This window comes from Lepidochelys kempii, chromosome 5, assembly GCF_965140265.1.
Source record: "Lepidochelys kempii isolate rLepKem1 chromosome 5, rLepKem1.hap2, whole genome shotgun sequence".
Classification (NCBI taxonomy): Eukaryota; Metazoa; Chordata; order Testudines; family Cheloniidae; genus Lepidochelys; species Lepidochelys kempii.
Window position 1 is genome coordinate 126,578,340 of NC_133260.1, and position 17,187 is coordinate 126,595,526.

Sequence of the window (17,187 nt, forward strand, 5' to 3'; positions counted from 1 at the left end):
TGACTTTTTGCACCTTCCTCAGAAGCACTGTCAAAGACAGGATTCGGGGTTAGATGGACCATAGTTCTGATCCATTCTGGCAATGCCTATATGCCTAAATGCCACAATAAGGGCAGACTTTAACTTACCCTAATGCAAACATAACTTTTTGCTGACAATGAGAGATGCCGCACCGGCACGGCTGCTGTAATATCCCTCATCCCAATGCAACGCCCCAACAATGAGCTCAGCAAATCTTCACGGTAGGTTGGTTAAGTTTAAGTGCATGGTGTGTGATGTGTTTTTGGAGGAAGCGTGAGGTCATAGCTGTGCTTTTGACAGTGAATTGTGCGTTTTCCCCTAGGAGGAGTAAATGAACCCAAAGCTATTTATGAGGCCACATATCCCTGGGTAGGTAACTTTCCCTTTCAAGAATGTTTTTAATGGGAAAGGCTCCACTCCAGAATATAGTGGTCAGATCTTTTTCTTACCAGCCCCCTTTGATAATGGTAATTTTTTGGCTTCAGTATCTCATCCTTTCATCAAAAATGACAGGACACTGGGCACCAGTTGTTCTTCATTTTCTCCTAATTCTTCTTATTGGTTGATGGATGCAAGTGTAGATTTCAAATGGCTTTACTGGCTTCTGTCGAGGACATGTTTATTGCTCCCCTCCACCCCCATTCCTTTGGCACTCACTCTAATTTTATACAACATTCAAGGTTATGATGGATCGTGGTGTATAAAGTGACATAGCGCAGCTCTGTAGGACAGCCAGAGCCCAGGCCTGCCCCCACTTACACATGGCCAATAAAGGCATGTAACTGGGGTTGCGTATGTGGAGGAGCTAGCCCCAGCGGTCTGAGTTTGATGTCAGTCTAGTCTCCAGGACCAGTTTTCAGCAAACGCTCAAACCCTTGCCACTGATAGCGGTGGAACTACAGCCTGAATCAGGACTTCAGGACCGGGCCTTACTGAAATGGGCCACATAATTATGGAGAATGATGTTTGTTCTGGCTGTTGTCCTTTTTCCCATTCGTGAACCTTGCCTGATTTCTACAAATGTAATCGTTAGTCACTCGTGCTCACTGAACTGCTTACGTGACCAAATTTCAGCCAACGGGTTTGTTGCGTACTGTTCACTCTGATTTTTCTACCATCTGTTATATGTAGTGTGGGGTTCGTCACCTGACTCTTGGTGTTATTGCCACTCCCTAATTAGGTGACTGAATCTTTTTATACAGGAGGATGGCAAATAGGACCGAAGGGAGTGCTCGCTGGAAACAAGGGGAAGACGCCCACTGATGTCAGTCAGAGTGGAATCAGGTCCACAATGAATCAGGTCTATAATGAACACACTTCTGATAAAAAGGAAAGGAGGACTTGTGGCACCTTAGAGACTAACACATTTATTTGAGCATAAACTTTCGTGAGCTACGATGAAGTGAGCTGTAGCTCACGAAAGCTTATGCTCAAATAAATGTGTTAGTCTCTAAGGTGCCACAAGTCCTCCTTTTCTTTTTGCGAATACAGACTAACAAGGCTGCTACTCTGAAACACTTCTGATACTAACTTTTGGAACAAATTGTCACTACAGGCTGGTGAGGCTAACTTCAAGACCAGGCAGATTGGTTGAAACTATAGTAAAGGATAGAATTATTGGATATATAGATTAACACACTATGTTGGGGACGAGTCAACATGGCTTTTGTAAAGGAAAATCACACTTCACCAATCTATAGAATTCTTTGAGGGTGTCAACAAATATGTGGACAAGGGTAATCCAGTGGTTATAGTGTACTTGGGGTTTTTCTGAAAGCTTTTAACAAGGTCCCTCACCAAAAGCTCTTAAGCAAACTAATCAGTCACGGGATAAAAGCAAAAGTCCTCTCATGGATCAGTAACTGGTTAAAAGTCAGGAAACAAAGGGTAGGGCTAAATGGTCAGTTTTCACAGTGGAGAGAGGTAAATAGCCAGGTCCTCCAGGGATCTGTACGGGGACCAGTGCTGTTCAAAATATTAATAAATGATCTGGAAAAGGAGGAAACAGTGAGTTAAAGTTTGCAGCCAATACAAAATTATTCAAGAGAGTTAAGTCCTGCAAAGAGTTGCAAAGGGATCTCACAAAACTGGGTAATTGGGCAACAAAATGACTGATGAAATTCAGTGTTGATAAGTGCAAATTAATGTACATTGGAAAATATAATCCCAACTATACATGCAAAATGACGGGGTCTAAATTAGCTGTTACCACTCAAGAAAGAGATCTTGGAGTCAGCATGGATAGTTCTCTGAAAACATCCACTCAGTGTGCAGCAGAGGTCACAAAAGGTAACAGAATGTTAGGAACCATTCGGAAAGGGATAGATGATAAAACAGAAAATATTATAATGCCACTATATAAATCCATGGTTCACCCACACCTTGAATACTGCCTGCAGTTCTGGTCACCCCATCTTAAAAAAAATATTAGAATTGGAAAAAGTACAGAGAAGGGCAACAAAATATGGTTTGAGATCTGGAACAGCTTCCAGGTGAGGAGAGATTAAAAAGACAGGGACTGTTCAGCTTGGAAAAGAGACGACTAAGGGGGGGGGCTATGACCGAGGTCTATAAAGTCATGATTGGTGTGGAGCAAGTGAAGAGGGAAGTGTTATTTACCCCTTCACATGACACAAGAACTAGGGGGTCACCTAATGAAATTAACAGGCAGCAGGTTTAATACAAACAAAAGGAAGTACTTCACACAATGCAGAGTCAACCTGTGGAACTCATCCCCATGGGATGCTGTGAAGGCAAAAGTATAAGTGAGTTAAAAAAAAGAATGAGATCAGTTCATGGAGGATAGGTCCATCAATGGCTATTAGCCAAGCTGATCAGTGACACAACCCCATGATCTACCTGTCCCATAACTTCTGACTGCCAGAAGCTGGGACTGGATGACAGGGGATGGATCACTTGAAATTCTCCTGTTCTGTTCACTCCTTCTGAAGCATCCGGCACTGCCACTGTCAGAAGACAGGGTACTGGGATAGATGGACCATTAGTCTGACCCAGTATGGCCGTTCTTATGATCATTCATACTAGTGATGCTTTAGGGATTCTCAGATATTTTTGTGCATGCCTGACAGCTGTCTGGATACTCTCTGAGAATGGATAATAGGACTCCACAAATCCCAAACTCCTTGCTGGCATTTGCAAAATCCTGCATGTGTATTGCTGGGCGTAAGACAGCAACATTCCCCCCCCCCCCCGAACTATTTTAATTTTTTTTGTCAGAAAAGTGTTTGAAGTTTTGAGGAACTGTGATCAGCGCTGATTTTTGTATATGCAGATTGTGGGCAGACTGTGAGCAGACCATGCTCCTCCTTTAAGGACTTGTAGCAGCACCAGTGATGAGCAGCCTCCGCAGGTTCCCACTCCCCCTCCCTCACAGGTGGGCGGGGATTTAGAATCATAGAATATCAGGGTTGGAAGGGACCTCAGGAGGTCATCTAGTCCAACCCCCTGCTCAAAGCAGGACCGATCCCCAATTAAATCATCCCAGCCAGGGCTTTGTCAAGCCTGACCTTAAAAACTTCTAAGGAAGGAGATTCAACCACCTCCCTAAGTAACGCATTCCAGTGTTTCACCACCCTCCTAGTGAAAAAGTTTTTCCTAATATCCAACCTAAATCTCCCCCACTGCAACTTGAGACCATTACTCCTTGTTCTGTCATCTGCTACCACCGAGAACAGTCTAGATCCATCCTCTTTGGAACCTCCTTTCAGGTAGTTGAAAGCAGCTATCAAATCCCCCCTCATTCTTCTCTTCCGTAGACTAAACAATCCCGGTTCCCTCAGCCTCTCCTCATAAGTCATGTGTTCCAGTCCCCTAATCATTTTTGTTGCCCTCCGCTGGACTCTTTCCAATTTTTCCACATCCTTCTTGTAGCATGGGGCCCAAAACTGGACACAGTACTCCAGATGAGGCCTCACCAATGTCGAATAGAGGGGAACGATCACGTCCCTCGATCTGCTGGCAATGCCCCTACGTATACATCCCAAAATGCCATTGGCCTTCTTGGCAACAAGGGCACACTGTTGACTCATATCCAGCTTCTTGTCCACTGTAACCCCTAGGTCCTTTTCTGCAGAACTGCTGCCGAGCCATTCGGTCCGTAGTCTGTAGTGGTGCATTGGATTCTTCCGTTCTAAGTGCAGGACTCTGCACTTGTCCTTGTTGAACCTCATCAGTTTTATTTATCAGTTCAGAGATTTTAAAGCTGGAAGGGACCATTAGACCATCTAGACTGAACTTCTGAATATCACAGGCCATGAACCTCGCACAGTTCCCCTGGACTGAGCCCAGTTACTCATGTTTGGCTAAAGCAGCCCTTCCAGAAAGGCAGCCAGTCTTGATCTGAAGACTTCACGAGATGGTGAATCCAGCACTTCCCTTGGGAGTTTCTTCCAGTGGTTAGTTGCTCTCGGTGGTAAGAAATTGTGCATCAGTTCTCGGCTTGGCAGAATTCAATTTTGTTTTTTGAAATGTTGGCGATTAATAGCGATTTAAAGTATTTTTTCCATTTTAATTTTTACAGTTGCGGGAAATTAAGGATGGGACAGGGAGTAGGGATTTGGGAGTAGGGTTAGGGCAGTGCTGACAGTGGTGCAGCAGGGGTCTCCCTGCATGGCCACAGGGCTCGAGACACCGGAGCTTAAGGTGTGGGGGAGGCTGCAGCCATCATGGCTCAGCAGAGCAGAGACCTCGGCTAGGACTACAAGGAGGAGGACGAGCACCCGGACATGAGGTGGTGCTGAACAGTTCTGGTGCAGGAAAAGCTCCTTCTCTGCTGGCTGGTGAGTGAGTGGGGCTGTGACAGCAAAGCTCCAAAGGCCTCCTGCACTGCCATGGGGCCAGACACACCCATTTCCAATGGACATTATTTTAATCAATTTCAGCGTGTCAGCTGAAATCGACGTTTACCAGCATCCAGCGATTTAAACTGAATCCTGCCAAGTCCACTTATTTCTAATCTGAATTTGTCTGGCTTCAGCTTCCAGCAACTGGTTCATATTGTGCCAAGGCTCCTTGCCTTAATGTACTGGGTAGTGCAGCGGAGGCGGCATGGAGGGGAAGTAAAGCCTCGGCACAGTTTACTGCTGGTGTCACAATTTCAGTTCCTGCTCTGCTCCTGGGGAAGTCCGGTTGTGCACTGTCCTTGCTCGGGGCTTGTGGCAAAACCCCGATTGAGCCCTGAGTGTCTGTCCAACCTAACCAAGGCTAGCATGCAACTTGCCAGACAGGGCTTAAGAATAAAAAATGACCCATGAGAATGTCGGAGTTCTGTCGTTCCAATGCACTGCAGCTCAAATGCGCCATTTCTGTTTCTGTTCTGCGGGGTAATGTTTGTTTGTGTTGCACAAACTCCTGTGTCCTGGGGAAGTAGGCTGTACACCCTTGTGGCTCCAAGCCTCCTTTTGTGAATATGTGTGTGGAATACCCAGCCACAGCCTGGGCAAAGAGAAGAGCCATCTGTCTGTCTTCTCGAAACGAAAGGGGGCATGTTATACTCAGATGGCAGCAGTAAGTGGCAAAAGAGATTTTCTTGATCGCCTTCACATTGTCTTCAATTTCAGTGGCATGCTCTACAGATCCAGAGATGTAAGAGCCTTTTAAAAAAAACAAGTCACCTATGTTTCCATTCCGCAGTGCGCAGATTATTAAAGCTAGCTGCTCAGGCTTCAAGACTTGGGGACGGAAAGACAGCAGCTCCATTATGGACTCCCCTAACATGTTTTCCCTACGCCACATTCAGCACCCACTAAGCACTCGCAGACAAACTAACCCGTCATAGCTAATACGTACAGAACAGACTAGACCTTCAGCTGTCGTCTGTATGGCAATAGTAATGGGGCTGGGGTGGTTTACCCCTTGCCCCATTCATCTATGCATTTCTTTCTAAAATGGCTTTTGAAGCCCCCCCAGCTTCCGAAGGGGGACATACTCTAAAAAACACTTTTGAAACTTCCACATAAGCCAAATCACTGCCAATGAAAAGTGTTGTCAAATGCTCAGTGCTAAAATTTGTGTGGCTAACAAACCAGAAGTAATACTGATGGGTGCTGACTATTTCCCTGCTCTCAAGGGTTTAGAAACAGACAGCCTCTGGAGGAGAACTCTCCACAGATGGTACAGTACCTTCCTTCCCCAAACCCAGGAAACCTTAACAGCAGCAACTACAATGAAACAGTGGGTGAAATCCTGACCCCACAGAAGTCAATGGCAAAATTCCCCTTGATTTCCACAGGGCCAGGATGTCACTCAGTAATTCTGTCACAGGGCTGTTGTTCAGGAATTAATTCAATTGTTGTTTCCACTGGATTCTTCTGCATCGAGTATTTTATTCCTGGCCATAGATGTATTAAGGGCCTGATCCAAAGCTCATTGAAGTCAATGAAAAGACGCCCACTGGCTTCAATGGGCTTTGGATCAGGCCCAAAAGGACTTGCATTCAAGAGCGAAAGTGCGGGTTCAGTATAATCAAAACGGAGATCATAAAAATTAGAGGTGGGGGAGAATTGCTATGCCAGCTACTGGGTAAGCTCTTTTCAGAGCCTGTAAGCTCCTTAGGGTAGGCACTGTCTCTGTTACATGTTTGTACAGTGCCTAGCACAATACAGCCCAGGTTAGGGTGACCAGATGTCCTGTTTTTATAGGGACAGTCCTGATTTTTGGGTCTTTTTCTTATATAGGCTCCTATTACCCCCACCCCCTGTCCCAGTTTTTCACACGTGCTGTCCAGTCACCCTATTTGAGGTGTTACAATAAAACACAGAGCCGTCATCGCCATTATCCTTTAATCTGGCATGTCTGAGGGGGTGGTGGAGAGAGGAAGATGGGCCCAACGGTTAGGGTGCCAGCTTGCACCTCAGATCCAGGTTCAATTCTCTTCTCTGCTGCAGGCTCCGTGCGTGATGGCTCTATCTACACTATGAGAGGGGGCGGGATTCCCAGCTCAGATGTATGTCTTTGAACTAGCATGAGTATGAATAGTGGCATCGCTTAGCTGGGGCAAGTACAAACCCACCTTTAGAGGTGCCAGCCCTGCATAATTTTCCATAATGGTCCCTATTTTTATATGTAATTACAACCTTACTAATTCAGGCTTAAATCTACTAATTTTCAAGCACACACAGATATATATTTATCTGTGGGTGTGTGAGAGAGAGAAAGACGCACACACTCACCACCATGGAGGTCCAACAAGCACAGCAAATAGTGCCCTGCCCACATGGGGTGTTTTTCTCCACCATGCCTCTGGCACATGCGCAGACTGTGTGGTGAGGGCCCGATCAGAGGCGAGCTGTGGTGATTTTGAATGGCTTGGGGCACATGGCTGGATTCCACACCCAAACCACGAGCTGCATGTGGCCCTCTAACTCCTGACTATGTGATTGTGCTCTCGGTACCCAGAGCACACCAGCAGGGTCCACACAGCACAGTTAGAGCACACCAGGCAGCCTGTGGCATGGCTGGGGAATCCAGGGCCCCAAACCCCCCATGGACAATTGCTGTGGCTTGCCTCCTATCAGACCTCACTGCACAGCCTGCGCAGGAGGAGAAACCAGAGGGGCAGGAGGAGGAAAGAGGGAATGCGACAGATGGGGGAGAAGTGGATGATCATCCCCGGAAGGAGGTCCAGACTCAGGACCCCAGGTGGCATAGGAGGGCAGCTTTCCTAGAGCCAATCCTCCCTTTCTCCCTCTTTGGGGTAGGTGGTAAGGGGGCCCAACCCTCCCCCTTAGCCATAGACAGGGAGGGAAGGGGTGGTGGGAGAGGTCCGGGTTTCCCTGCGGGAAGGCGGGGGAAGAGAGAGGTCCGCCAACCTCTAATTATTTTCATGAACGCCCGTAAAAGTCTGGGAGCCAGGTTGGCATGGCTGCCACCTGAACCCTGCAGGTAGGTACTTGGCATAGCTATGCCATGCTGCCATTAGCTGCGTTACCACAGCAACGCTATGGGTTCTACTCACACTCATCGAGCCATCACATGCATGTCTACAAGAGCTGGGAATGAGCTGGCTCATCGGGTAGATGTAGGCCGAGGGTCTCTCTATCTCATCTACGAAATGTCATAGCTGCTTCCTCTGGTGAAGATGCCTCATTTAAAGACAGCAGGATGGAGTCACAGCTGTGCTGCTCGGGCCCATTACCCAGGCGCTAGGAAGAGGTAAGGGAGAATGCACCAGCTGAAGCGCAGATTGGTGGTGTAAAAAAGGAGCTGAGAGAGAGCAGAAGAAGAGCAAGGTCTCAATGGCTTCTGAAAACCCATCCTTTCTGATATGAAAGAAGAGCCCTGCAGTCCTTTCGAATGCACTCCACTGAAGACCAGCAATTTATTGAAAGATCTGCTAATAATAATGACCAAACCAGAAGAAGAGTGGAGCAAAATATTCTGAGTAGAATAGCACCGTGGATAAAATGCTGTATCTGAAGTCATCCGAAAGATCAATTCCGGAAACATATGACTCCCCAAATAAATATACAACAGATTATAGGAAAATTAATGATCCATTTAGGCAGCTTTAGTGTTTTCTCTACATGGCTGTTAATAAAGAGGGTAATGAAGGGTATGAACACTTTTTATAATGTTAATGTAAAATAATTATCAGAGGAAGCTAGCCAGAGATTGAGAAAGAATTTCTCTGGGGTTGAAATTGAAAATACTCTCCTTTCTCCTAAGTAATGCTAAAGCACCAGGAATGGATCAAGGCATTTTAGCAAAGTATATCAGAAACATTGGCCCTGCTTTTATTGGAAACATTCAGTTAGTCATTGAAACAATCAGGTATTATGACCTACAAGAGGTCCCAACCCGATGAGAGTCCCATAGGCCATACACATAGTGAAGGACAGTCCCTGCCCCAAAGAGGCAGAATCATAAATTCCTAGATTCAAAGGCCAGAAGGGACCACTGTGATCATATAGTCTGATCTCCTGTATAACACAGGCCAGAGAAATTCCCCCAAATAAATCCTAGAGCAGACCTTTTAGAAAGACCTCCAATCTTGATTTAAAACCAGTCAGTGACGGAGAATCCACAACCCATGATAAGTTGTTCCAACAGTAAATTATCCCTCACTGTTAAATATTTATGCAGTATTTCCAGTTTAAAATTGTCTAGCTTCAACTTCCAGCCATCAGATTGTGTTATCCCTTTCTCTGCTAAATTGGAGAGCCCATCATTAAATATTTGTTCTCCATATAGGCATGCGGTGGAGGCCCTCAACCCTGGAGCATCCCCGGTGGCCTGACACAGCATCTCATTTACATCTTTCCCTCAGCTCCCCCAGTGAGCTTTCAGTATGTCCAACGAGACTTGGGTATATTGAACAGTGCCCCTTCAGGAGTATAGTTTTTTTAACCCAAAACGGAACATTATGCCAACAGAGCTCCACCCCAGCATCTGTAGCTGGAGGCAGAAGGAGGCTGAGTTAACCTTAGCCCATCAACCACACTCATTGGAGTCAAAAACTCTTGTCATCAGCTATGGAAGGGTCTCTCCTCTTGGGTCAATGTCCCCACAGAGGACAAACCACGACGACCCTTCCTTGGAACATCATATAATTCCTCTGAACTGGAGCTCCTGCTGCTCCCTGGTGAAGTCTTTCTGTCGGAACCAGGTTCTGCTGAGACACGGCATTTGTGGCTCCTCCCTTTCAGAGCCTTTCCCATCTAGGAGTGCTTTTCCTTTGCTTCCTTTCTTGGTGAGCCCCTTTACCAGCTCCCATGGGAAGGCCTCCCTTTGGGTGCTTTGTTTCGGCATCCTGGAGACTGTTCCTCTCCCCCAGAGCTTCGGTTCTCTAGCCTGGGACTAGCTTTCTTTTATCATGCCCAGGTGCTTGCCCACCTCAGTAACTGCCTCCCAGTTACTCAGTCAGTTGATTAGTTCCAGGTGAAACGGAGTTGCCTCATTCCCACTTGTGGAGCCTCTCAGAAGTAGACTAAGCCCTGACCCTTTCAGAGGGCCAGCCACCCTTCAACAAGGTACTCATAGACTGTGATGAAGCCTCCCCTTAACCGTTCCGTTGTTAATAGAATAGTTTGAGCTCCTTCAGTCTGTCACTATAAGGCAGTTTTTTTCTAATCCCATAATAATTCTGGTGTCTCCTCTCCGAACATCTCCAATTTATCAACATCCTTCTTGAACAGTGGGCACCAGATCTGAACAGTTTTCCAGCCACAGTCACACCAGTGTCAAATACAGAGGTAAAATAACCTCTCTACTCCTACTCGTGATTCCCCTGTTCATGCATCCCAGGATCACATTAGTCCTTTTGGCCACATAGTTCCTCTACCATGGCACCCAAATCTTTTTCAGAGTCACTGCTTCCCAGGATAGAGTCCCCCATCCTGTAAGTATGGCCCGCATTCTTTGTTCCTAGATGGATACGTTTATATTTCATAGAATCATAGAATATCAGGGTTGGAAGGGACCTCATATTGCATAATGCTTGAGGCCAGGTTACCAAGCGATCCAGATAGCTCTGTATCAGTGACCTGTCCTCTTTATTATTTACCACTACCCAATTTTTTTGTTATCTGCAAACTTTTATCAGTGATGATTTTATGTTTTCTTCCAGGTAATTAATAAAAATGCTAAATAGTGTAGGGCCAAGTTGCAGTCCCTGCGGGATCCCACTGAAAATGCACCCGTTCAGTGATGATTCCCTGTTTGTTACATTTTGAGACCTATCAGTTAGCCAACTTTGAATCCATTTAAAGTGTGCCATGTGAATTTTGTATCAGAGAAAGTTTGGGAGGGAAAACAGGAAGGAAGTGTGTTGTCCAAGGTCACACAGCGGGTGATTGGCAGAGCTGGGAAATAGAACCACACAGCCTGTCAATCAACTTTGTCTTTTATAGATTCAGAGATTTCAAGTTACAGAGAATCCATATCCTTTTTAAGGGGTTCTGTCATTGTTTTTCCAAACCTCAGAAGTACAGCTGATCAAAATTTGGCATTCAACATTTTTTTATGACAAATTACCTTTTTTACAAACTGAAAGCTTTCATGAAATGCATTCATTTTTCTGGTAAAATTTTCCATTTTTGTATTGAAACTAAAATTTTGGTTTTTGTTTCTTTTTTTTAATTCCTCCTCCTCCTTTTTTTCCCCTGTTCTTATTTTACTCTTTTCTGCTGAGTCTAATAGAATGAATGACATCCAGTGTTTTTGGTTTTTCATTTTTTCATTTTTCTTTTTTAGTTTTGCCATTCTGTAACTTTTCAAAAACATCCTCAACTTTGGAAAACTTACTGTGTGCACGATGGGGTGTCCACCCCACCCAGAACTGGAGGGGGTTAAGGTGACCAGGTTGGCCTATTAACGCTATAGGCTGCACCTGGAAGGAGATCCAGGCAGCAGGGAATTGATTGCTAGCAGGCTCAGCTGGGCAGGAACAGGCGGGGCCTGTTAACCTAGGAAGTTGGGAACAGATAGGAGTAGTGGCTGGGAAGGAGCAGCCACTCCGTAGGGAGAGGGAGGTATGTTTGTAGGCTTCAGTCACTCCCTGGGAAGAGGGTTTAGAGCTGGTGCTCCTAGGGGAACCAGGTGTAGTAGGAAGCCATCCAGGGAAGGAGCACTAAGGGCTGGGAGCGTAAAGCCCAAAACTGCTGGGTTGGGGGTCCCTGGACTGGAACCCAGAGGAGAGGGTGGGCCCATGTTTACCAGCCACTGAAGGAGTGGCAGCTGAGGCAGCGAATGGGAAGCCTGCCTAGGACTGCTGGGGGAAAGACTTTGATCTATCCCAGAAGGGGGGAATGCTGAGTGACCTGGCTGGAGGGCTGAGCCATGGATGCTGCGGTTCCTGGAGTGAGGGGGCCTGCAGAGCAGAGAGACAGAGTGATGGCGTGCGACTGCGGAAATGGGTGTGAGCCCATGAGCTAATCCCCAGAGAGGCCAGGAGGAGGTGCCAGGCTAGAGGTGAGTGGTGTGCCCCCCATGACAGAGTGGAAAAAGGAAAAGCAAGTATAATGAAAAAGTAGGGGGGAGGGTTGGATAACTGTCATTCTATTGCATTTTGGGTGGAGGGGAGGAAAACACTGAACTTTTGAAAATATCAAAAAATTTTGAAATATATTTTCTGAAAAACATTAAAAAGCAAAAACCTTTGCTCCATTTCAAACCCTAGGAAATGGAAACAATTGCAACCTTTGGAAGTTTTTCATAGAATAGTTTTTCCCTATTCCAGCCATCTCCACTCACACAAGGACGATAAACTCTGAAGGTCTTTCCTACAAGCAGTTGTGTTAAATCCATACAAATGACCTTTCACTCACATTCCCAGCAAACTACTACCACTTTTCCTCTTTAACAGCACACCTTTGTGCCATGCGTCGATCCTCATTGATCCTACATGCCCAAGGGAGGAGCAGCTGGATCAGCCACGATATCAATGTCTATAGGGATAAATGAAGATGATGGTGCAGAAGGATTCTTTTCACGTTAGCCAGACTAAGGACAAAATCCCTGCACAGAGTAGACCTCTATCTCTAGTGAGTGGCCCTCTAATGAGACATGCTGAGCTCCTTCCATGCACAGAGCTTCCGCTGATAATAGCGAGAAGGCCGTGCATGTAGAGAAAGCAAAATATCTGCGAGCAAGCAGGTTGCGGCATGGGGCAGTCTAGCATCAACGAGCCAATGACAGCTCTCTCTTCTTGGATGCCATTGGTCACTCCTGGATTCTGTAAGAGGCGCCGGGATTGGTGGGAAGCCTGTAGAAGCCACCCATAAAAGGTGATGGACCTCTGTAAGAGGGTGGTCTTCCCCTTTAAGGGTGAAGAGGGCTTAGGCCATTCAGTTCAGTTAGCCGTGCGCCACATAGCAGAGCAGAAGATGCTTCGATAGTGTTTAATTTTGTTTGTTGTTTGGAGCTCTCCTGAGGGGCCCCAGGGAGAAGCCCTGGGACCTGCTAGTCTGTGAAGGAAGAGAACTTGCCCAAATCCCACTTTCTGAGTTGGAAGGATTTTGCTGTTGGCCAAGGATTGCTGGGCAACGGGACTTTGTAGAGGCTAGGTGGTAGAAGCCATCTTGGGGCCTGACCAGTTACAGCAGGGCTTGAATATGCCAGAAGGGGTGGAACTCACTAACATGGGATGGCCAAAAGGCCAAGTTGCTTCTATACAAAGAATTGACTGAAGATCATAAAAAAGGGAAATTGAGGCAGAGTGCCACAGGGGACACTATGGGATGGGGTGTAGTGTGACTGCCTCTGTCAGTCTGAGCTCTTCTAGCTGAGCTCCTATATGCCACTGGAGTGGGTCTGTGCAGCTGTCCATAAATTATGTAACAACTTTTTGGTGGGTTTTTTCCAGACCCACCCACCCCTTGTGACACTGAAACAAACACACCCACCTGCCCCCAAGACAATACATAATTTCTGGACAGCCCTGGAGAGGCGATGGCAGCCTGCTTCGACAAGAGCCCAGCACATGCAGAACTGTCCAGGCAGTAGGGCTCAGTGGCACTCGAGAGGTGTCATATTGGTGAAGCAGTCAGCAAGTCTACTGCGCAGATTTCCCTGCCTCAGAGAGACCCTGCAGGTCCCTGATTTAGGAGTATGGGAAATGAGATCAGTGGCCTGGAGAGCCTCTTTTCGCTGACAGTGGCCAGGACCAGCTTCTTCAAGGAAGAACAATCTTATCCATTTCACGTTTCCCCCTGGCTCTTCACATTCCCTTACATGCATTTACACAGCAATGGGTGAGTGTAAGCAGGTCTAAGGGAGTGTAATGGGCCAGAGCATGGCCCCTTCCATGAGTTTTGTTCCTTTCCAGCAGCACAAAACAGTCAGAGAACCAGCTAACCTTCTTGTGTGGTGATTCCACAACTGGTGTAGAGCTGTCAGAGCTATGCCCCACAAGTCCCAAAACAGGGACATGTCGAGGATCTGGACAGGAAGGAGGTGTGGCTGGAATGTCGCTGTTTTCTGGCAATCTCTAGCTGCCAGAACAGCCCACTGGAATTGTTGGCAGCTGGGAACACACTAGAGCAGCCCTGAAGCTACTCTAAGTTGTGCCAGAGTCTAAACATCCACTTGGCTGGCCCCAAAAACAGATAAAAGTAGTGTAAAGCCACCTTTACCCTCCCTGTGGGTCCTGCACCCTCCCCAAGGATTGGGCTCACTGAGTGTAATTTATATCACTTTACAGATGAACTCTGAATTTGGCCCACAGTCTGAAGTATGAGACTGAACAGGAAAAAAGAAACACCATGGTATGGAAAAGTCAGAGCTGGAAGGAGAGAAAATTAATGGGTTAAAGTGATGGAGGAAGATACAAACCATGAAAGATAACTTTTAGGTTACCAACTTTTATCTAATTTATGCTCCTGTATTTCAGAGCAGTTCCCTGGCACTCAGCCTATAACTAACAGATGTCCTGTATCAGCCTATATCCCTGGCAGCCTGTATAAGTTTGGAGATGAGGGATGGGATGGTTATTTTGAGCATTTGTGTTAATATTGCTGACAGCCCTGGATTCTATAGTTAAATAACTGCCCTTATGGAAAAGAGGACTTCATAGGGATGGAATTGGTAGAATGCTAGTGAAATTTAACAGGGTTTCTATAGAAGTTGCTCTAAAAACCTCTACAATTTTAATACAAAATGGAAACATTTTTCCAGGTGTTTTGACTCATGCCATGGGATTCTAAAACAGGGATGTGATTTTTTTTTTAAATCTGTTTTCTATATGATAGTTCAAAAACCTTAAGCAAGGTAGCTTTTAATGATAGAAAGTCAGAAAAGTTCCAACTGGAAATAAGGCACAAATTTTTACCAGCAAGGGCTGTTACCCAGTGGAACGGATTGATGTGGCGGGGATCAACTGGAGTCTTTGTTTCCTTCCAGACTTCATTTACTCTAGTTCAACCGCAAGTTGTTGGGCTAGCTGGCGGAATTACTGGGTGAGCGTCTCCGGCCTGCGTTGCACAGGTCAGACTAGATCAGAGGTAGTCGATTATTTTTTGTCAAGATCCAGATTTCTTGGTCAAGGTCCGGACTCCAGAGAAACATTTTTTGCATGACAAGTACCACCTGGTCAATGAACACATACAATGGTTTGTAATATACCCAGAGCCTATTGCAGGGGTAGTCAATAAGTGGATTGTCAGCCAAATCCAGACTGCCAGAGGCTTTTGACCGGACCACGAAACTCTGGGGGTCCGTGGGCAATTAGTGTGGGTGGAGCTAGTGCGGGCAGAGGAATGACTGGCTGCGTGCTGGCGGGCTTGGGGGAGCTGGTGCCTGGGCTGAAAAGTAACTCTGAGGGGGAGAGAGGTACCTCCCGACCCTCCCGAAATGGAGCCCCAACCCTGTGGGGCTGACAGTAGGAGCCCCGGCAGATGCCCTGGCACGCCTCCCATGGGGCTGAAACCCCAAGTCCCGGCATGCTTCCCGTGGTCTGCTGAAAAGCCTCTCACGGTCCGGATTTGGACTGTGGGCCGCCTATTGACTACTCCTGGCTAAGATGGTCTTACTGGTCCATACTAGTCTTACAGTCTATGAATCTGTTACCATCAAGCTTTTCTATCAAGCTCTCTAAAACATTTCCGTCAGGGTGGGAAATAAGACCAGCACATGCAGTCTTTGGGTGTCTCTAAAGCCCTGAGTTAGTTGGAAATTTCTCTGGCAAAAATACTCCATGGTTGGCAACTCTCCCCAAGCCCCCCAAACGGCTGGGCTGCACTTTCCCTGCAGCAGAGAAGCCTGCCCCAAATGAGTCAGTTGGGTTTTTAGAGAGGCCAGGGACAATCTGGCTAGCTTGCCACAAACCTGTGGGGCCAGCTCTGAGCAAAGGAGGGGCAGAGGTCACAGGAGAGTCAGGATATCTCTACACTATAGTCAATATGGTGCTGCTGCTATAGTACCGTAGTGTAGACCCTTCCTACGTTGTCGAAAGAGGTTTTTCTTTCAGTGTAGTCAATTCACCTCTCCGAGAGGCAATAGCTAGGTCTACAGAAGTACCCCCCCCCATCAGCTTAGCTGTGTGGGGGTTAGAGGTTGACCGAACTACATTTCTCAGAGCACAACATTCTTCCCAGCCGATGTAGCCAGGTCATTCTGATTCTTACACATAGACCAGGCCTCTGCAAGTGTGTGTGTGGGAGGGGGCAGGGGGAAGAGGGTAGCAGCCAGCAAGGGAAGGCACACAAACAAAGGCATGAAACTGCAGGGCTGAGTCACTCCCCCGCTCCTGTGCAGGCTGCAGAGCCCCTGTTGAAAGCTGCTGCCTGTAGGGGCTGCTCTGCTCCCATGCTGAGTAGGCAGAAGGTCTCTGGCTGCCTTCAATACTGTCCTACTGGTCCTTCAGTAAAAGGCATAAACCTGCAAACCCTGACTCCCACAAACAGTGTGACTTCAGTGGCAGTGAGGGCTGCCCACACCAGACAGAAGCTGATAATTCATCCTACAGCAGAAGCACCCTTGCTTAGACTATGCCTGTTTAGACCAGATCAGCCCCTATGGAAAAATCCTATGCTAATGAATAGGGAATGATAACTGCTCTGTAGAATTCTTAAAATATCCGATGGAAATTAATAGAGAATGCTATCTCTGCGATAAAATTCTAGTGGGTGGCTTAGCACCTCTTTTAAAAAGATAGCCATGGTCTGTCCAGTGGAACAGGTTTGTAAAGTAATTTCCAAAGAATCCTATGTAACTTCTATAGGCAATCGGGGTTTCAACCCTGCTGGATTTTACAGGATTTTTCCTTAAGGATTTTTTTTTTTGTAATGCACCTAAAAAAAAATCTCCTCCCCCTCTTTTTTAGAGAAACGTAAAACTTCTTGACATTTAATTATTCTGCAGTAAAATTATTGTGACGTGCCAAGAAATATGTGACATTAAAGCTGTCCCCAGCTTTGGCATCATTTTGTGGCATCATTTTAGGCTGAGCGTTATTGATAGAAAAGGTCACGCTTCCTTTGCTCATGTCTCCAGGCTCCAGTGTTTTGCTTTCATTGCTGAAGCGATGTCAGATAAATAGGTATAACAGTTTGCCAATAGTAAGCCAACCTTTTGCAGTGACTCTTGGGTGCCCAGGAAAATGTTTTCTTCCTTTGACTCCTTGTAAATCTCCTTCCTCTGACTCACTGTAAATCAACAGATAGAGGAATGATGAATCCATCCTGGCTGGTTTAATGGTGCTTGAGAACTGGA